General features: G+C 45.0%; 1 protein-coding gene across 2 annotated transcripts in view; it reads right to left on the bottom strand.

Moving 5' to 3' along the window:
- LOC120024414 (jun dimerization protein 2-like) overlaps positions 1 to 17,825 on the bottom strand; it is a 29,740-nt gene extending 11,915 nt beyond the window's left edge. The window contains exons 1-2 of one of the 2 annotated variants that reach the window (XM_038968653.1): positions 17,744 to 17,825; positions 15,186 to 15,245 (exon numbers count right to left, since the gene is read on the bottom strand). The gene's annotated coding sequence lies outside the window, so the exon portion shown is untranslated. The remainder of the gene's footprint in view (positions 1 to 15,185; positions 15,246 to 17,743) is intronic. The other variant, XM_038968654.1, reaches the window with a different exon arrangement.
- Between the last annotated feature and the right edge of the window lie 3,765 nt (positions 17,826 to 21,590).

Genomic DNA, 21,590 nt, shown 5'->3' with positions numbered 1-21,590 from the left:
ACTAGGTAGGGAATAGGGTGGTTATGGGTCCTGGTCTAAAGTAGTGCACTAGGTAGGGAATAGGGTGGTTATGGGTCCTGGTCTAAAGTAGTGCACTAGGTAGGGAATAGGGTTCCATTTGGGACTCAGACCCCTGTCCCTGACTGACTATACTGGAAGACTGTGGTTCCTTTCTTAGCTAAATAAAAAAAAGCCAGAAAGAGAGACAGAGAGAGAGAAAGATTAATCTGACAGACTACCACCCCCAGACATACAGCTAGCTAGACCAGCTGGCCTACTGTAGTCTGACAGACTACCACCCCCAGACATACAGCTAGCTAGACCAGCTGGTCCACTGTAGTCTGACAGACTACCACCCCCAGACATACAGCTAGCTACCTAGACCAGCTGGTCCACTGTAGTCTGATAGACTACCACCCCAGACATACAGCTAGCTAGACCAGCTGGTCTACTGTAGTCTGACAGACTACCACCCCCAACATACAGCTAGCTAGACCAGCTGGCCTACTGTAGTCTGACAGACTACCACCCCCGACATACAGCTAGCTAGACCAGCTGGCCTACTGTAGTCTGACAGACTACCACCCCCGACATACAGCTAGCTAGACCAGCTGGCCTACTGTAGTCTGACAGACTACCACCCCCGACATACAGCTAGCTAGACCAGCTGGCCTACTGTAGTCTGATAGACTACCACCCCCGACATACAGCTAGCTAGACCAGCTGGTCTACTGTAGTCTGACAGACTACCACCCCCAGACATACAGCTAGCTAGACCAGCTGGCCTACTGTAGTCTGATAGACTACCACCCCCAGACATACAGCTAGCTAGACCAGCTGGCCTACTGTAGTCTGACAGACTACCACCCCCAGACATACAGCTAGCTAGACCAGCTGGCCTACTGTAGTCTGACAGACTACCACCCCCAGACATACAGCTAGCTAGACCAGCTGGCCTACTGTAGTCTGACAGACTACCACCCCCAGACATACAGCTAGCTAGACCAGCTGGCCTACTGTAGTCTGATAGACTACCACCCCCAGACATACAGCTAGCTAGACCAGCTGGTCTACTGTAGTCTGATAGACTACCACCCCCAGACATACAGCTAGCTAGACCAGCTGGTCTACTGTAGTCTGATAGACTACCACCCCCAGACATACAGCTAGCTAGACCAGCTGGTCTACTGTAGTCTGATAGACTACCACCCCCAGACATACAGCTAGCTAGACCAGCTGGCCTACTGTAGTCTGACAGACTACCACCCCCGACATACAGCTAGCTAGACCAGCTGGTCCACTGTAGTCTGATAGACTACCACCCCCAGACATACAGCTAGCTAGACCAGCTGGCCTACTGTAGTCTGATAGACTACCATATTTCCTCCTCTTTCCTCTTTCTCAGCCTGCTACCCAGGATCAGTTTTCAGTGTTTGATGATGCAACGCCCTCTCTGTGTTCTTGCAGTCAAGCAGAACAGCCAGCTGGCACACGCACACACGCACACGCATGCGCTAGTGCACACATACCCACTGACGCACTCACGCACACACACGTCCGTGCACACTGACGCACACACACAGCAGACGTACTGTACCCAGACCAGACAGACAAAGAGCAGGGTAGAGCAGAGCAGGGTAGCACAGGGTAGAGCAGAGCAGGGTAGAACAGAACAGGGTAGAACAGGGTAGAGCTGAGCAGGGTGGAACAGAGCAGGGTAGAACAGGGTAGAGCAGAACAGGGCAGAGCAGGGTAGAGCAGGGTAGAGCAGAACAGAGCAGAGCAGGGTAGAGCAGGGTAGAGCAGAACAGGGCAGAGCAGAACAGGGTAGAGCAGAACAGAGCAGAGCAGGGTAGAGCAGGGTAGAGCAGAACAGAGCAGAGCAGGGTAGAGCAGGGTAGAGCAGAACAGAGCAGAGCAGGGTAGAGCAGGGTAGAGCAGAACAGGGCAGAGCAGAACAGGGTAGAGCAGAACAGAGCAGAGCAGGGTAGAGCAGGGTAGAGCAGAACAGAGCAGAGCAGGGTAGAGCAGAACAGGGCAGAGCAGAACAGGGTAGAGCAGAACAGAGCAGAGCAGGGTAGAGCAGGGTAGAGCAGAACAGGGCAGAGCAGAATAGGGTAGAGCAGGGTAGAGCAGGGTATGGCAGAACAGAGCAGAGCAGGGTAGAGCAGAACAGGGCAGAGCAGGGTAGAGCAGAACAGGGCAGAGCAGGGTAGAACAGAGCAGACCAGGGTAGAACAGGGCAGAGCAGGGTATAGCAGGGTAGAGCAGAACAGAGCAGAGCAGGGTAGAGCAGGGTAGAGCAGAACAGGGCAGAGCAGAATAGGGTAGAGCAGGGTAGAGCAGGGTAGGGCAGAACAGAGCAGAGCAGGGTAGAGCAGGGTAGAGCAGAACAGGGCAGAGCAGAACAGGGTAGAGCAGGGTAGAGCAGAACAGGGTAGAGCAGAACAGAGCAGAGCAGGGTAGAGCAGGGTAGAGCAGAACAGGGTAGAGCAGAACAGAGCAGAGCAGGGTAAAGCAAGGGCAGAACAGAGCAGAACAGGGTAGAGCAGAACAGAGCAGAGCAGAGCAGGGTAAAGCAAGGGTAGAGCAGGGTAGAGCAAGGGTAGAGCAGGGTAGAGCAAGGGTAGAGCAGGGTAGAGCAGGGTAGAGCAGGGTAGAGCAGGGCAGAGCAGGGTAGAGCAGGGTAGAGCAGGGTAGAGCAGGGTAGAGCAAGGGTAGAGCAGGGTAGAGCAGAGCAGGGTAAAGCAAGGGCAGAACAGAGCAGAACAGGGTAGAGCAGAACAGAGCAGAGCAGAGCAGGGTAAAGCAAGGGTAGAGCAGGGTAGAGCAGGGTAGAGCAGAACAGGGCAGAGCAGAACAGGGTAGAGCAGAACAGGGCAGAGCAGAACAGGGTAGAGCAGAACAGAGCAGAGCAGGGTAGAACAGAACAGAGCAGAGCAGAGCACTGCCTAGTGGAAGGGGCCTCAGCAGAAGCCAAACACACAGCACAGTCTGGGTGGGAGAGGAAATGGCATGTATTAGTTAGGAAATAGAACTGCACTCAAGGCAGGTCCTGTCCTGCAAGCACCGACCCAAGATCAATCAAATATGACACGTGGTTGTGTGTAGGTGTAGGGGTGTGTGTATGTGTGTGCGTGAGCGTGCCTGCCTGTCTGTCTGTGTGCCTGTCTGCCTGCCTGTGTGCCTGTCTGTCTGCATGCCTGTGTGCCTATCTGTGTGCCTGTCTGCCTGCCTGTCTGTCTGTGTGCCTGTCTGCCTGCCTGTCTGTCTGCCTGCCTGCCTGCCTGCCTGCCTGTCTGCCTGCGTGTGTACATAAGTGTGTGTGCACTCAGGCACATGTACCAGTCGTCAGGGCATGAACCCTAAAAGGTGTGAAAAGCGTTCCACAGGGATGCTGGCCCATGGTGACTCCAAATGCTTCCCACCATTGTGTGAAATAGGCTGGATGTCCTTTGGGTGGTGGGCCTTTCTTGATACACACGCGAAACTGTTGAAAAACCCAGCAGCGTTGCAGTTCTTGACACACTCAAACCAATATGCCAGGCACCTACTCCCATACCCCGTTCAAAGACATTTCGATATTTAGTCTTGCCCATTCACCCTCTGAATGGCACACATACACAATCCATATCTCAATATTGTCTCAAGGCATAAAATAAAATCATTATTTAACCTGTCTCCTCCCTTTCATCTACACTGATTGAAGTGGATTTAACAGGTGACATCAATAAGGGATCATATCTTTCACCTGGATTTACCTGGTTAGTCTGTACCTCAGTTGATTAGCCTCGTGGCGAACCAGGCTTCACTAAAAGTGGAAAGTTCCATGGCAAAAATCAGCTAAAGAAAGGGGCGGGAACTCAGTGACAACCTCGCAACACGTCAAACCAATAAGATTCCTTTGCTTGGGAAGAGCTCCAGGGGTGCTCACCAGATGAGAGTCGTAGGAGCTACAGTGTAATAAGGGATAGCATGAGGGCCAAGAAGTGGCTAGCCACAATGAGGTTCGTTTTGAGAAAAGTGAGCTAATCAGGTATAACTAGCTACTAGCTAGTTCAATTTTTCTCACAATTATAAAGCCAACAAAATCTTAATAAAAACAGCATATTATTGATCTTAAAAGGTTAGCTGTGAGCCCAGTATCTAGCTTATACAGGGTCAGCGGTAGGCCTACATAGTGCATGGTTGCTCTGCCTCAAACTTAGTGGTAGGCCTACATAGAGCAACCATAAACTGTCTCCCTCAAACTCAACTCTGGACCTCAAAGTCAGTTCCACTGCTTTTTTATTTTTATTGTTCCCCTCTAATCAGGGACTGATTTAGACCTGGGACATCAGGTGGGTGATTCCCCTTTAACCAGGGTCTGATTTAGACCTGGGACATCAGGTGGGTGATTCCCCTCTAATCAGGGACTGATTTAGACCTGGGACACCAGGTGGGTGATTCCCCTCTAATCAGGGACTGATTTAGACCTGGGACATTAGGTGGGTGATTCCCCTCTAATCAGGGACTGATTTAGACCTGGGACATCAGGTGGGTGATTCCCCTCTAATCAGGGACTGATTTAGACCTGGGACACCAGGTGGGTGATTCCCCTCTAATCAGGGACTGATTTAGACCTGGGACACCAGGTGGGTGAATCCCCTCTAATCAGGGACTGATTTAGACCTGGGACACCAGGTGGATGTAATTAATGATCAGGTAGAACAGAGAACCAGCAGGCTCTGGACCTGGTAGGGTCAGAGTTGAGTATCCCTGGTCTACGATCTACTATGGGAACAACTGCAACCTCTTTCCAAGCAACATTGCTAAAATTAATAAAATAACATATATTATGAGGTAAATAATGTTAACTGGAATGCTCATCTCCCGTAGCCTAATTGTCATCCTCTTATTTGCATACTGTACCTAAATTACAAGGGTTGTATTTGTACTAAACCATTTTAATATGTCAGAACTTAAAAAGGAATGTACAAAATCTGGAATATGGTTTGCCTCATACATTGTCTACTGGTGTCATTTTAAATTGACAACATATAGCTCAACATGTAAACAATGTGTGAGTTTAGCTATTCTTTGCTTCAGATGACAGATGACTATTAAGGCCAGTAATACCATCATACTGTATAGGCGGCATTGGTGATGCTATATGATAAGCTACAGAATGGGTTCAGATCGCTGATGTACTGAGACAGAGTGACAATCAAATACAATAGATTTCAGATCTTACGACGAGACAAAAATAAAAAATGTTGTTTTGAGAATACAACACAGAAACACTATCTGTCTTTTAGGGTGGCGTGTAGCCTAGTGGTCAGCGCGTTGGGCCAGTAACCAAAAGGTTTCTGGATCGAATCCCCGAGCTGATAAGGTACAAATCTGTCGTTCTGCCCCCTGAACAAGGCAGTTAACCCCACTGTTCCCCGGTAGGCCGTCGTTGAAAATAAGATTTTGTTCTTAACTGACTGGCCAAGTTAAATAAAGGTTAAATACAGACAGAACCACTGTGATCAATCAACATTGGCACTAGTTCATCTTGAATAATAGTTTAACAATTAAAACAAGTTTAAACACTTCACTACAAAATGTACAAATATGATAACGTGTATGTCAAGATTAGACAGCTTAGTGTAAACAACAATATAGAATCGGGTCGTTCGAGTCCTGAATAGTGTGTATATATATATATTTGTGGGTATGACGCAAATTACTTGTTTACTGCTCTTATTACCTTGGTAACCGGTTTATAACAGCAATAAGGCACCTTGGGGGTTTGTGGTATACGACCAATATACCACAGTTATTAAGGGCTGTACGCCACGTTGCATCGTGCCTAACAGCCCTTAACCGTGGTATATTGGCCATATACCACCACCCCCTTCTGACCTTATTGGTTAAATAGATAATTGAGTATTAACAGAATAGGTTATTACTACTAAAGCATCGTTTCAGATGAACGAAAATAAACACAACTTCATATATAGGTGTGTTAGTGCTGGGCTGAAACAGAACCCTGCAACCCCCCAGCAGACTTCCACGATCATTTAGTTACCACAGTGAATTATTGTAATGTTTGTTTATGTGTCATTTAATCCCATAAGGGATGTGTTGCCAAATGGCGATTTGACACGAAAATAAAATGTCATGAAATGGCAATTCATCCACCACTGTTGACTTGCTCCAATTGTAATAGATGTATACACTGTGTGTGATGTTCAACTGTATATTTCTATACGATATGTGCTAACATAGGTAGGCCTACGCTAATAACCCATATACAGTGCCATCATAAAGTATTCATACCCCTTGACTTATTACAGATTTTGTTGTGTTGCAGTCTGAATTCAAAATTGATACAAATGTATTTATTTTCTCACCCATCTACACACAATGTTATTTTTTTTTTAATATAGAAATGTTAGCAAATGTATTGAAAATTAAATACAGAAATATCTCATATACATAAGTATTCACACCCCTCAATACTTTGTAGAAGCACCTTTGGCAGCGATTACAGCTGTGAGTCTTTTCTGGGTTAAGTCTCTAAGAGATTTCCACACCTGGATTGGGCAACATTTACCTCATTTGTTCTTTTCAGAATTTTTCAAGCTCTGTCTAATTGGTTGTTGATCATTTCTAGACAACCATTTGCAGGTCTTGTCATAGATGTTCAAGTCAAAACTGTAACTAGGCCACTCAGGAACATTCATTGCCATCTTGGTGAGCATCTCCAGTGTATATTTGGCCTTGTGTTTTAGGTTATTGTCCCGCTGAAAGGTGAATGTGTCTCCCAGTGTCTGGTGGAAAGCAGACTGATCCAGGATTTCCTTTAGGGTTATGCCTGTGCTTATTTTGTACAAGTTTCCTTCTTTTCACTCTGTCATTTTGGTTAGTATTGTGGAGTAACTACAATGTTGTTGACATCCTCAGTTCTCATATCACAACCAAAAAACAAACTGTTTTAAAGTCACCATTGTAGGACAGTGTAGTGTATTGTAGTGTAGAGTAGTGCAGTATAGTCTAGGACGGTGTAGTGTATTGTAGCGAGGTATAGTGTAGTGAGGTGTAGTGTTGTGTAGTGAGGTGTAGTGTTGTGTAGTGAGGTGTAGTGAGGTGTAGTGAGGTGTAGTGAGGTGTAGTGTTGTGTAGTGAGGTGTAGTGAGGTGTAGTGAGGTGTAGTGTTGTGTAGTGAGGTGTAGTGAGGTGTAGTGAGGTGTAGTGTTGTGTAGTGAGGTGTAGTGTAGTGTAGCGAGGTGTAGTGAGGTGTAGTGAGGTGTAGTGTTGTGTAGTGAGGTGTAGTGAGGTGTAGTGAGGTGTAGTGTTGTGTAGTGAGGTGTAGTGTTGTGTAGTGAGGTGTAGTGAGGTGTAGTGTTGTGTAGTGTTGTGTAGTGAGATGTAGTGTTGTGTAGTGAGGTGTAGTGTTGTGTAGTGAGGTGTAGTGAGGTGTAGTGAGGTGTAGTGTTGTGTAGTGAGGTGTAGTGTTGTGTAGTGAGGTGTAGTGTTGTGTAGTGAGGTGTAGTGTAGTGAGGTGTAGTGTTGTGTAGTGAGGTGTAGTGTAGTGAGGTGTAGTGAGGTGTAGTGTTGTGTAGTGTTGTGTAGTGAGGTGTAGTGAGGTGTAGTGAGGTGTAGTGAGGTGTAGTGTTGTGTAGTGAGGTGTAGTGAGGTGTAGTGTTGTGTAGTGAGGTGTAGTGAGGTGTAGTGTTGTGTAGTGAGGTGTAGTGTTGTGTAGTGAGGTGTAGTGAGGTGTAGTGAGGTGTAGTGTTGTGTAGTGAGGTGTAGTGAGGTGTAGTGTTGTGTAGTGAGGTGTAGTGAGGTGTAGTGTTGTGTAGTGAGGTGTAGTGAGGTGTAGTGTAGTGAGGTGTAGTGTAGTGAGGTGTAGTGAGGTGTAGTGTGGTGTAGTGAGGTGTAGTGAGGTGTAGTGAGGTGTAGTGTTGTGTAGTGAGGTGTAGTGAGGTGTAGTGAGGTGTAGTGTTGTGTAGTGAGGTGTAGTGAGGTGTAGTGTTGTGTAGTGAGGTGTAGTGTTGTGTAGTGTTGTGTAGTGTTGTGTTGTGTAGTGTAGTGAGGTGTAGTGTTGTGTAGTGAGGTGTAGTGTTGTGTAGTGTTGTGTAGTGAGGTGTAGTGTTGTGTAGTGAGGTGTAGTGTTGTGTAGTGAGGTGTAGTGTTGTGTAGTGAGGTGTAGTGAGGTGTAGTGAGGTGTAGTGTTGTGTAGTATTGTGTAGTGTTGTGTAGTGTTGTGTTGTGTAGTGTAGTGAGGTGTAGTGTTGTGTAGTGAGGTGTAGTGAGGTGTAGTGAGGTGTAGTGAGGTGTAGTGTTGTGTAGTGAGGTGTAGTGTTGTGTAGTGTTGTGTAGTGTTGTGTAGTGTTGTGTAGTGAGGTGTAGTGTTGTGTAGTATTGTGTAGTGTTGTGTAGTGTTGTGTTGTGTAGTGTAGTGAGGTGTAGTGTTGTGTAGTGAGGTGTAGTGAGGTGTAGTGTTGTGTAGTGTTGTGTAGTGTTGTGTAGTGAGGTGTAGTGTTGTGTAGTGAGGTGTAGTGTTGTGTAGTGAGGTGTAGTGAGGTGTAGTGTTGTGTAGTGAGGTGTAGTGAGGTGTAGCGAGGTGTAGCGAGGTGTAGTGTTGTGTAGTGTTGTGTAGTGTAGTGTAGTGAGGTGTAGTGTTGTGTAGTGAGGTGTAGTGAGGTGTAGTGTAGTGTAGTCCAGTGTAGTGTAGTGTAGGACAGTGTAGTGTAGGACAGTGTTTGTAGTGTAAGAGAGTGTAGTGTGGGACAGTGTAGTTTAGTGCTGTGCTGTGCTCTTATCTGCTCTGTTGTGGTTCATCTCGAGTCATTCAACTCATAGAAACGTGTGAGAAGACAAAACAGGATCTCAGCCTACAGCTTTCATTTCTCCTTCTTCTAACGGCCTCATCAGGCGTGACCACAGCATGCACCCTCGCTCTGGCAGGCCCGGTGTTGAGAAACAAGCCTCTCTCAAAACCGTGTTCACTATGACTAAACATTTCCATAATATTCATTACCAAATTTAAGCCTGGGCCCAGACCTGTTTGTATTGCCATGTATGAGTTGTCAAGACAGCGCAAACCGTTCTGCGACCAGGCTACCGTATATCAATGAAGAGAGGAAAGAACCCCCGACAACATGGTCAATGAGTCTGAGGCTATGACAGTCGTTAGCTAGCTATCATTAGATATCATTAGCTATCATTAGATATCATTAACTATCATTAGATATCATTAACTATCATTAGATATCATTAGCTATCATTAGCTATCATTAGCTATCATTAGATATCATTAACTATCATTAACTATCATTAGCTATCGTTAGCTATCGTTAGATATCATTAGATATCATTAGATATCATTAGCTATAATTAGCTATCATTAACTATCATTAGCTATCTTTGGCTATCATTAACTATCATTAACTATCATTAGCCAAATGTTAGCCTGTCTCTATGGTAGGGCGGTAGAAGGGATTGGTATTATTCATATTAGTGGAAATGTCTGGAACAGATCACGATGACATCATGTAAGAGACTTCAGGATGGGTTAATATCCAAGATAGGAACTTCATCATCCAGGGTGATCATCCATCATCATCCAGGATGATCATCCATCATCATCATACAGGGTGATCAACCATCATCATCATCCAGGATGATCATCCATCATCATCATCCAGGATGATCATCCATCATCATCCTCCAGGATGATCATCCATCATCATCATCCAGGATGATCATCCATCATCATCATCATCCAGGATGATCATCCATCAGCATCATCCAGGATGATCATCCAGGGTGATCATCATCATCATCATCCAGGATGATCATCCATCATCATCATCCAGGATCATCATCATCATCATCCAGGATGATCATCCATCATCATCATCCAGGATGATCATCCATCATCATCCTCCAGGATGATCATCCATCATCATCATCCAGGATGTGTCCTAAATGGCGCTCTATCTCCTATATAGTGCACTACTGGGAATAGTATACCGTTTGGAACGCACACCGAGGATCATTGCAATTCACGTTTCAGTCAAATCCTGACTAAATCGAGGCACCTGCAATGAGGTCAGAAGCATCTAGACCAGCTGACCTACTGCCACAAACATTCGGTCATGAGTGGGTTAATAACCACGGAGGAGATGCATTCAAGTAAGGAATAACCAGAACTCAGCCGCTGCAGTACAAGAATTAATGGAGTTCCCTGTACGCCTATACCACATAACCTTGGCTTTTCCAGCGATGCTAGAAATTAACACATTGGCCAACAGCCAGCGAAACATTGGCCAACAGCCTCTCCTCTCCCCTCTCCTTTCCTCTCCTCTCCCCTCCTCTCCTTTCCTTTCCTCTCCTTTCCTCTCCCCTCCCCTCCCCTCCCCTCCTCTCCTCTCCCCTCCTCTCCTCCCCTCTCTTCTCCCATCAGCAGATGATGTAACACTGGCCAACAGCCTCTCCTCTCTCCCGTCAGTAGATGATGGCCAAGGAGGATTCCATTATGTTTTATACTTATTATTTCCTCATATGTGTCCTCCCCACATCACACACACACACACACACACACACACACACACACACACACACACACACACACACACACTCTCTCTCTCTCTCTCTCTCTCTCTCTCTCTCTCTCTCTAACCAGAGTGGTGTGGTCAGTTGCAGCAAACATAAGTCAATGTCTAAGTCCAAAATGGCACCCTGTTCTCACATAGTGAACTACTCTTAACCAGGGCCCGATGGGAACTTTACTTCACCAGGACGTGTCTTAACCAGGGCCCGATGGGAACTTTACTTGACCAGGACGTGTCTTAACCAGGGCCCGATGGGAACTTTACTTGACCAGGACGTGTCTTAACCAGGGCCCTATGGGAACTTTACTTCACCAGGGCGTGTCTTAACCAGGGCCCGATGGGAACTTTACTTCACCAGGACGTGTCTTAACCAGGGCCCGATGGGAACTTTACTTCACCAGGACGTGTCTTAACCAGGGCCCGATGGGAACTTTACTTCACCAGGGCGTGTCTTAACCAGGGCCCGATGGGAACTTTACTTCACCAGGGCGTGTCTTAATCAGGGCCCGATGGGAACTTTACTTCACCAGGACGTGTCTTAACCAGGGGCCGATGGGAACTTTACTTGACCAGGACGTGTCTTAACCAGGGCCCTATGGGAACTTTACTTGACCAGGACGTGTCTTAACCAGGGCCCGATGGGAACTTTACTTCACCAGGACGTGTCTTAACCAGGGCCCTATGGGAACTTTACTTCACCAGGGCGTGTCTTAACCAGGGCCCGATGGGAACTTTACTTCACCAGGACGTGTCTTAACCAGGGCCCGATGGGAACTTTACTTCACCAGGACGTGTCTTAACCAGGGCCCGATGGGAACTTTACTTCACCAGGGCGTGTCTTAACCAGGGCCCGATGGGAACTTTACTTCACCAGGGCGTGTCTTAACCAGGGCCCGATGGGAACTTTACTTCACCAGGACGTGTCTTAACCAGGGGCCGATGGGAACTTTACTTGACCAGGACGTGTCTTAACCAGGGCCCTATGGGAACTTTACTTGACCAGGACGTGTCTTAACCAGGGGCCTATGGGAACTTTACTTGACCAGGACGTGTCTTAACCAGGGCCCTATGGGAACTTTACTTGACCAGGACGTGTCTTAACCAGGGGCCGATGGGAACTTTACTTGACCAGGACGTGTCTTAACCAGGGCCCTATGGGAACTTTACTTGACCAGGACGTGTCTTAACCAGGGGCCGATGGGAACTTTACTTGACCAGGACGTGTCTTAACCAGGGCCCTATGGGAACTTTACTTGACCAGGACGTGTCTTAACCAGGGCCCTATGGGAACTTTACTTCACCAGGACGTGTCTTAACCAGGGCCCGATGGGAACTTTACTTCACCAGGACGTGTCTTAACCAGGGCCCTATGTGACCTGTAGTGCAATATGTAGGGAATAGGGTGCCAATTGGGACACAGCCATAGTCACACCCATAGGGCTCTGGTCTAAAGTAGTGCACTACCCATAGGGCTCTGGTCTAAAGTAGTGCACTACCCATAGGGCTCTGGTCTAAAGTAGTGCACTACCCATAGGGCTCTGGTCTAAAGTAGTGCACTACCCATAGGGCTCTGGTCTAAAGTAGTGCACTACCCATAGGGCTCTGGTCTAAAGTAGTGCACTACCCATAGGGCTCTGGTCTAAAGTAGTGCACTACCCATAGGGCTCTGGTCTAAAGTAGTGCACTACCCATAGGGCTCTGGTCTAAAGTAGTGCACTACCCATAGGGCTCTGGTCTAAAGTAGTGCACTACCCATAGGGCTCTGGTCTAAAGTAGTGCACTACCCATAGGGCTCTGGTCTAAAGTAGTGCACTACCCATAGGGCTCTGGTCTAAAGTAGTGCACTACCCATAGGGCTCTGGTCTAAAGTAGTGCACTACCCATAGGGCTCTGGTCTAAAGTAGTGCACTACCCATAGGGCTCACATCAGGCAATGTCACAACACAATAGCAGCATGTGTATATATATATATATATATATATAAATAAATCGCTGTTGGAGAGGAGATATAATTAGTTTCGCTTCACAAAAGAATTGTGACATCTGGAAGTGATATAATTCTATAACTGTTGCTTCTGTCTCAGGGCGTTTCATGACCTCTCGATGTCTTTCTGTCTTTTTCTATAAAATATGTTGTTCCAGTGACTACATACATTTTTTATTTTATTTTAGGTTACACCCTTTCACTTCTGGGTGTTCACTTCCATACTGTCCATCTAGGTTAGAACGTCTCAGCCTCTGTCCGATGTTTATACGTGCCATGTGGATTGACTTAGAGACTAAGAAAACACACTTCCATGTACCCATAGCACTAGGCAAGGATCTGATCCTACTCTAGTTGTTGTGTGGATAGCTGTTAGCTAGGTCTAGTTGTTGTGTGGATAGCTGTTAACTAGGTCTAGTTGTTGTGTGGATAGCGGTTAGCTAGGTCTAGTTGTTGTGTGGATAGCTGTTAACTAGGTCTAGTTGTTGTGTGGATAGCTGTTAACTAGGTCTAGTTGTTGTGTGGATAGCTGTTAACTAGGTCTAGTTGCTGTGTGGATAGCTGTTAACTAGGTCTAGTTGTTGTGTGGATAGCTGTTAACTAGGTCTAGTTGTTGTGTGGATAGCTGTTAACTAGGTCTAGTTGCTGTGTGGATAGCTGTTAACTAGGTCTAGTTGTTGTGTGGATAGCTGTTAACTAGGTCTAGTTGTTGTGTGGATAGCTGTTAACTAGGTCTAGTTGTTGTGTGGATAGCTGTTAACTAGGTCTAGTTGTTGTGTGGATAGCTGTTAACTAGGTCTAGTTGTTGTGTGGATAGCTGTTAACTAGGTCTAGTTGTGTGGATAGCTGTTAACTAGGTCTAGTTGTTGTGTGGATAGCTGTTAACTAGGTCTAGTTGTTGTGTGGATAGCGGTTAGCTAGGTCTAGTTGTTGTGTGGATAGCTGTTAGCTAGGTCTAGTTGTTGTGTGGATAGCTGTTAGCTAGGTCTAGTTGTTGTGTGGATAGTGGTTAGCTAGGTCTAGTTGTTGTGTGGATAGCTGTTAACTAGGTCTAGTTGTGTGGATAGCTGTTAACTAGGTCTAGTTGTTGTGTGGATAGCGGTTAACTAGGTCTAGTTGTTGTGTGGATAGCTGTTAACTAGGTCTAGTTGTTGTGTGGATAGCTGTTAACTAGGTCTAGTTGTTGTGTGGATAGCTGTTAACTAAGTCTAGTTGTTGTGTGGATAGCTGTTAGCTAGGTCTAGTTGTTGTGTGGATAGCTGTTAACTAGGTCTAGTTGTTGTGTGGATAGCTGTTAACTAGGTCTAGTTGTTGTGTGGATAGCTATAATGCATTCATGTAGGGGAGGAACGAGGCAGGCAGCCTGGCTACCATCTCTCCCAAGAGAAAGGCACTGGAAGGCATTTCTACTTAAAATAAACCCAGAGGGAGAGAGACAGAGAGAGCGAGAGAGAGAGCGAGAGACAGAGAGAGATGTTCAGTCCGGGTCCCGTCGGCCCTAGTAGCCTGTCGGCTCGACAACCCTCCCCATTAATCCACAGCAGTATTCAATATACGCAGAAACCATCCCACGGATGTGCCCGGGCAGGCAGGCAGGCACTGGGGCATTTAAACCCCTCAACACACTCATAGGCATGCACATAGACAAACACTCATAGGAACACACAAACACACACTCTAATATATACTGTTAGAATGGAGCAGGGGTTAAGTTGGAGCTGTTAGGCCGGGGTATTAATGGTAGAAGAGTCTGGGGCTGTTAGGCTGGGGTATTGATGGTAGAAGAGTCTGGGGCTGTTAGAACGGGGTATTAATGGTAGAAGAGTCTGGGGCTGTTAGGCTGGGGTATGGATGGTAGAAGAGTCTGGGGCTGTTAGAACGGGGTATTAATGGTAGAAGAGTCTGGGGCTGTTAGGCCAGGGTATTAATGGTAGAAGAGTCTGGGGCTGTTAGGCTGGGGTATGGATGGTAGAAGAGTCTGGGGCTGTTAGAACGGGGTATTAATGGTAGAAGAGTCTGGGGCTGTTAGGCCAGGGTATTGATGGTAGAAGAGTCTGGGGCTGTTAGACCGGGGTATTGATGGTAGAAGAGTCTGGGGCTGTTAGGCTGGAGTATTGATGGTAGAAGAGTCTGGGGCTGTTAGGCTGGGGTGTTGATGTAAGCCTAACCAGACTAAGGGTATAGGGTGCTATATTAGGGTATAGGGTGCTTTATAGGGAATAGGGTGCTATATTAAGGTATAGGGTGCTATATTAAGGTATAGGGTGCTATGTTAAGGTATAGGGTGCTATATTAAGGTATAGGGTGCTATATTAAGGTATAGGGTGCTATATTAGGGTATAGGGCGCTATATTAGGGAATAGGGTGCCATTTCAGACACATCCAGTGACTGAGGCTGTTTCCAGGACAACATTATCTTCATGACACTGTTTCTTTCACTGATGGAACACCAACAACCACGTAAAACATTGTGAAACCAGGCAATGTAAACTCTAATAACAGACTGTAATAACAGACTGTAATAACACACTCCAATAACACACTGGTTATATCTCACAAGGAGCAGACGGATCATTTTCATAAAGATGATGATAATGGAATAAGCTACTTACTCACAAATTGGACTGCAATCCCCTTCTGGTGGCTGGTGGTGGTACTGTATGTTTTAGACACTGTAAGATGACATGAATAATAGTTATTTTAACTCATATAACCTGTTTCAAAATAGAAGAAACATGCATCAGATATACAGTACCAGTCACAAGTTTGGACACACCTACTCATTCAAGGGTTTTTCTTTATTTTTTTAAAAACTATTTTCTACATTGTAGAACAATAGGGAAGTCATCAAAACTATGAAATAACACATATGGAATCATGTAGTAACCAAAAAAAAGTGTTAAACAAATCAAATTATATTTTAGATTCTTCAAAGTAGCCACCCTTTGCCTTGATGACAGCTTTGCACATTCTTGGTATTCTCTCAACCAGCTTCATGAGGAATGCTTTTCCAACATGCTGAGCACTTGTTGGCTGCTTTTCCTTCACTCTGCGGTCCAACTCATCCCAAACCATCTCTATTGGGTTGAGGTCAGGTGATTGTGGAGGCCAGGTCATCTGATGCAACACTCTCCTTCTTGGTCAAATAACCCTTACACCGCCTAGAGGTGTGTTTTGGATCATTGTCCTGTTGAAGAACAAATGATAGTCCCACTAAGCACCAACGTATTGCTGCAGAATGCTGTGGTAGCCATGCTGGTTAAGTGATCCTTGAATTCTAAATAAATCACAGACAGTGTCACCAGCATTGCACCCCCACACCATCACACCTCCACGCTTAACGGTGGGAACCACACATGCAGAGATCATTCGTTCACCTACTCTGCGTCTCTCAAAGACACTGCGGTTGGAACCAAAAATCTCAAATTTAGATTTCCTCCAGTCTAATGTACGTTGATTGTGTTTCTTGGCCTAAGCAAGTCTCTTCTTATTATTGGTGTCCTTTAGTAGTGGTTTCTTTGCAGAAATTCAACCATGAAGGACTGACGATAATTCAACCATAAATCAACGATAATCAATCATTTCAATAAGCATTTTTCTACGGCTGGCCATGCTCTCCACCTGGCTACCCCTACCCCGGCCAACATCTCAGCACCCCCTGCAGCAACTTGCCCAAGCCCCCCCCCCCCCCCCCCCCCTTGGGGATTTCAAAGGCTAGTAATAGGGGTTGTAACAATTTCCTTTCCTGTGGCGGTCCTCATGAGAGCCAGTTTCATCATAGCGCTTGATGGTTTTTGCGACTGCACTTGGAGAAACTTTCAAAGTTATTGAAATGTTCTAGATTGATTGAACTTCATATCTTAAAGTAATGATGAACTGTTGTTTCTCTTTGCTTATTTGAGCTGTTCTTGCCATATTATGGACTTGGTCTTGGTCCAAATAGGGTAATCTTCTGTATACCAGCCCTACCTTGTCACAACACAACTGATTGGCTCAAACACATTAAGAAGGAAAGAAATTCCACAAATTAACTTTTAACATGGCACACTTGTTAATTGAAATGCATTCCAGGTGACTACCTGGTTGAGAAAATGCCTAGTTTGTGCAAAAGAGTAGCTACTTTGATGAATCTCAAATGTAAAATATATTTAGACTTCTTTAACACTGTTTTGGTTCCAAATGTGTTATTTCATAGTTGTGATGTCTTCACTATTATTCTACAACGTAGAAAATAGTACAAATTAAGAAAAACCCTTGAATGAGTAGGTGTGTCTGAACTTTTGACTGTTACTGTATATACATTATTAACTTTCTAAATGATGAAGATGATGGAGATAAGGAGGACGAAGAGGGATGATGAGGATGATAATAACTTATCCTCATCATCATCATAAACATATAGTTATTTGCCACGAGCATGCCAGTGAGTTTACATGCAACTTCAAATGCATAAACGGAAATGTCAGCCTGTCTGTGTGAACTTGAGTGGGCTGCTAGTCTGCAACTGTAGCCTACAAAGCAATGTGAAACAATACTATGCATTTCACAGACTTTTTTTCCAACACAAATAAAATCACCAAGAAAACTAAAAACAAAACGTTCTCCCCTCATACGAAAAAATGTTTTTCCAATTCCGCTTTCTGTTCTAAATACCGCTGATAGCCCACAATGTCGCGTGTATAACAAACTTAATGTTACATAACGTTGAACCTCGCAGCGGGGACTGCTTGTGGTTCATATGAACTTTCACCGCCTCCTTACATCGTAACAGCGAAAAAATGAAATTCTCGGACATTGCAGAATCTATTCTATAGTAGTGTTCAAGGCAAGCTGCAAGCGACATTCATTCGCTACTTTGTACCGTTTGATAAAGAAGTTGTAACGATCAAACAACAAAGAGTTTTTGTGCAAAATCCATGAGAAAAAGTTAAAATATAAGTGCTTTTATATTGCGTCTAGTTTGGTGCATTACACTATCGCAAGCGGAAACTAGTAAAATAACGTTGTTGTAAAATAATACAATTGTAAAAAAACGATCATGAAACACAAAAACATAAGTTAAAACCTATTAGAAAAAGTTTAAAATTTGTAAAAATGTCTAAACAGTTAATCGAGTTAGTCTAAGTTTAGTAACCTAAACCAGAAATAGTAAGTTAATAGGTTAATTTACCTGTATTAGGTCCAAAATCCGTGGTGATATAACGTGTCCGTAACTTGTGAATCGGACATAGGTTTTGATACTAAAAGTCGTTGCGTCAGCCCGTTTAAATAGTGATCGGTATCTGGGAGGGTTCGGGAATGCGGAACTTGCTTGTCCCAGACGTGAGCATGGATAGAAATACAGGCAGGCCTGAATAAAACGCTCCACCCCTAGCAACCAAAAAAACCCACACACAACATTCTGGTGTGAGGAAACTTTCAGATGCCTGTTTTGGAAACTGGAGAGACCCAGTGCATCCTTGATTTAGACTTTCTAGATATGAGGTATTTAGTCGGGTGGGTACTTGAATTGATAGACAGCCAGTCCTACAAGATCGTGATGATGCCCTCTCCATCGTCCGCGGTCCACCTGGAAGGAACAAGCAGCTGTGCTTCTATCTGAACCGTTACCACAAATATCTCCTCCTCTGTTTCTTTTTAGCGATTCTAATTTGGTTTCACCGTCCGTGATTTACGTCCAGTTCCTGAGAGGGGGGGGGGGGGGGGGGGGGGAGGAGGAGGAAGAGTGTTCTGAGGAAGGTCGGGTCTATGCGTCACAGTCTCTCTCCAAACACAGATGTCAAGTCGAGGTGGATTGGAGGCATTTCACAATGGGGTCCAGAGTGGGTAGTGGGTTGAGAGAGAGAGAGAGAGAGAGAGAGAGAGAGAGAGAGAGAGAGAGAGAGAGAGAGAGAGAGAGAGAGAGAGAGAGAGAGAGAGAGAGGTGTCAAGGCGTCAAGGCTATAGTCTACATCCTCCCTGTTTGGCTCTAGCTTACACCCCGGTGGTGTCAGAAATGCCACCCTATTCCCTATATAATGGCACCCTATTCCCTATATAATGCCACCCTATTCCCTATATAATGGCACCCTATTCCCTATATAATGCCACCCTATTCCCTATATAATGGCACCCTATTCCCTATATAATGGCACCCTATTCTCTATATAATGGCACCCTATTCTCTACATAATGGCACCCTATTCCCTACATAATGGCACCCTATTCCCTATATAATGGCACCCTATTCTCTACATAATGGCACCCTAATCCCTACATAATGGCACCCTATTCCCTATATAATGGCACCCTATTCCCTACATAATGGCACCCTATTCCCTATATAATGCCACCCTATTCTCTATATAATGGCAACCTATTCTCTACATAATGGCACCCTATTCTCCACATAATGGCACCCTATTCTCTACATAATGGCACCCTATTCCCTACATAATGGCACCCTATTCTCTATATAATGGCACACTATTCTCTACATAATGGCACCCTATTCTCCACATGCCACCCTATTCTCTATATAATGGCACCCTATTCTCTACATAATGGCACCCTATTCCCTACATAATGGCACCCTATTCTCCACATAATGCCACCCTATTCCCTACATAATGGCACCCTATTCCCTACATAATGGCACCCTATTCTCTACATAATGGCACCCTATTCTCTACATAATGGCACCCTATTCCCTACATAATGGCACCCTATTCTCTATATAATGGCAACCTATTCTCTACATAATGGCACCCTATTCTCTACATAATGGCACCCTATTCTCTACATAATGGCACCCTATTCCCTATATAGTGCTCTCGTCAACAGTAGTGAATTATATAGGGAATAGGGTGCCATTATATAGGGAATAGCGTGCCATGATATAAGGATAGGGTGCCATTATAAAGGGAATAGGGTGCCATTATATAGGGAGTAGGGTCTCATTATATAGGGAATAGGGTGCCATTATATAGGGAATAGGGTGCCATTATATAGGGAATAGGGTGCCATTATATAGGGAGTAGGGTCTCATTATATAGGGAATATGGTGCCATTATATAGGGAATAGGGTGCCATTATATAGGGAATAGGGTGCCATTATAAAGGGAATAGGGTGCCATTATGGATGCAGCCAGAGAGTCGAGGCTCTGTGATTCCTCCCTATCTGTCTGTCTGTCTGTCTGTCTGTCTGCCTGTCTGTCAGTCTGCCTGCCTGTCTGTCTGTCTGTCTGTCTGTCTGTCTGTCTGTCTGTCTGTCTGTCTGTCTGTCTGTCTGTCTGTCTGTCTGTCTGCCAGTCTGTCTGTCTGTCTGTCTGTCTGCCTGTCTTCCTGTGTGGACAAAGACTTTCAACAGATCCCCTGCTCGATAGGAGGCTGAGGAGGGAGGCAGTACAGCCAGAGATTGTAATCAGTAGAGGAAAATACATGGTCCGTGTGCCGAGTTGGCACTGTGGGGTCTCACTGGAGAGAAGGCCTACAGTACAACAAAAACATAATGACATTTCTGTGAAAATATGTGAACTTTCTGTGAAGTCCCCCAAAAAATTTCCACCAGTTAACATCAATTATTTGTTTAACCTAAGTAGAGACAAATCAAAGTAATATGAATGGGTGTTAATTTATCAGACTTCCATTGGTTATATTACAGTGTCGAGAGATTCTCTCATCTCTTGCAAATCCAGAAACATTACTGGAACCATTTTAATTCAATTGCGGATTCAGAGTTGAAAAAAATACGACTTAAATAAAAATCAGTGTTTAAATATTGCATTTTTCTTTGCCCACTTTAGAAGCGTTGGGTCTTGATAGCTTTCTGCACTATGATAAAGGCTGGCGTACGTGATTACATTTGTTATCATTTGTTATTATTTGGTATCATTTGGTATCATTTGGTATCATTCCCCAGGCTGCGGCGCAAACGGAACCCTACATCTCTCAAACTCTACTCTGGACCAACTCAGGCCCTAGTTTTGTCTCATCTTGATTACTGTCCAGTCGTGGGGTCCAGTGCTGCAAGGAAAGACCTAGTTAAGCTGCAGCTGGCCCAGAACAGAGCGGCACGTCTGGCTCTTCATTGTAATCAGAGGGCTGATATAAATACTATGCTGCCAGTCTGTCTTGGCTAAGAGTTGAGGAGAGACTGACTGAATCACTTCTTCTTTTTATAAGAAACATTAATATGTTGAAAATCCCAAATTGTTTGCATTAGGCAATTTACACACAGCTCTGACACACACACACTTACCCCACCAGACATGCCACCAGGGGTCTTTTCACAGTCCCCAAATCCAGAACAAATTCAAGACAGCGTACAGTATTATATAGAGCCCTTATTGCATAGAACTTCCTTCTATCTCATATTGTTCAAATAAACAGCAAACCTGGTTTCAAATAACAAATAATCAGGATCCCTCAGGACACCTCGCGGCACAACGCCTCTCCCCTATTTGACCTAGATACGTTTGTGTATATGTATTGATATGTAAGCTACGTGTGCCTTGTGTATAAAAATATATATATATTATTTAGTTCCGTCCTTGAGCTGTTGTCGATTCATGTTCTGTATTATGTCATGTTTCATGTTGTGTGTGGAGCCCAGGAAGAGATGCTGCTGTTATAGTTAATGGCGATCCTGATAAACCACAGGAAGAGATGCTGCTGTTATAGTTAATGGGGATCCTGATAAACCACAGGAAGAGATGCTGCTGTTATAGTTAATGGGGATCCTGATAAACCACAGGAAGAGATGCTGCTGTTATAGTTAATGGGGATCCTGATAAACCACAGGAAGAGAAGCTGCTGTTATAGTTAATGGGGATCCTGATAAACCACAGGAAGAGATGCTGCTGTTATAGTTAATGGGGATCCTGATAAACCACAGGAAGAGAAGCTGCTGTTATAGTTAATGGGGATCCTGATAAACCACAGGAAGAGATGCTGCTGTTATAGTTAATGGGGATCCTGATAAACCACAGGTAGAGATGCTGCTGTTATAGTTAATGGGGATCCTGATAAACCACAGG

Source organism: Salvelinus namaycush, chromosome 29 (genome assembly GCF_016432855.1).
Source record: "Salvelinus namaycush isolate Seneca chromosome 29, SaNama_1.0, whole genome shotgun sequence".
Lineage (NCBI taxonomy): Eukaryota > Metazoa > Chordata > Actinopteri > Salmoniformes > Salmonidae > Salvelinus > Salvelinus namaycush.
The sequence above is the reverse complement of the archived record's forward strand: the minus strand, read 5'-3'. Positions and strand labels throughout refer to the sequence as shown.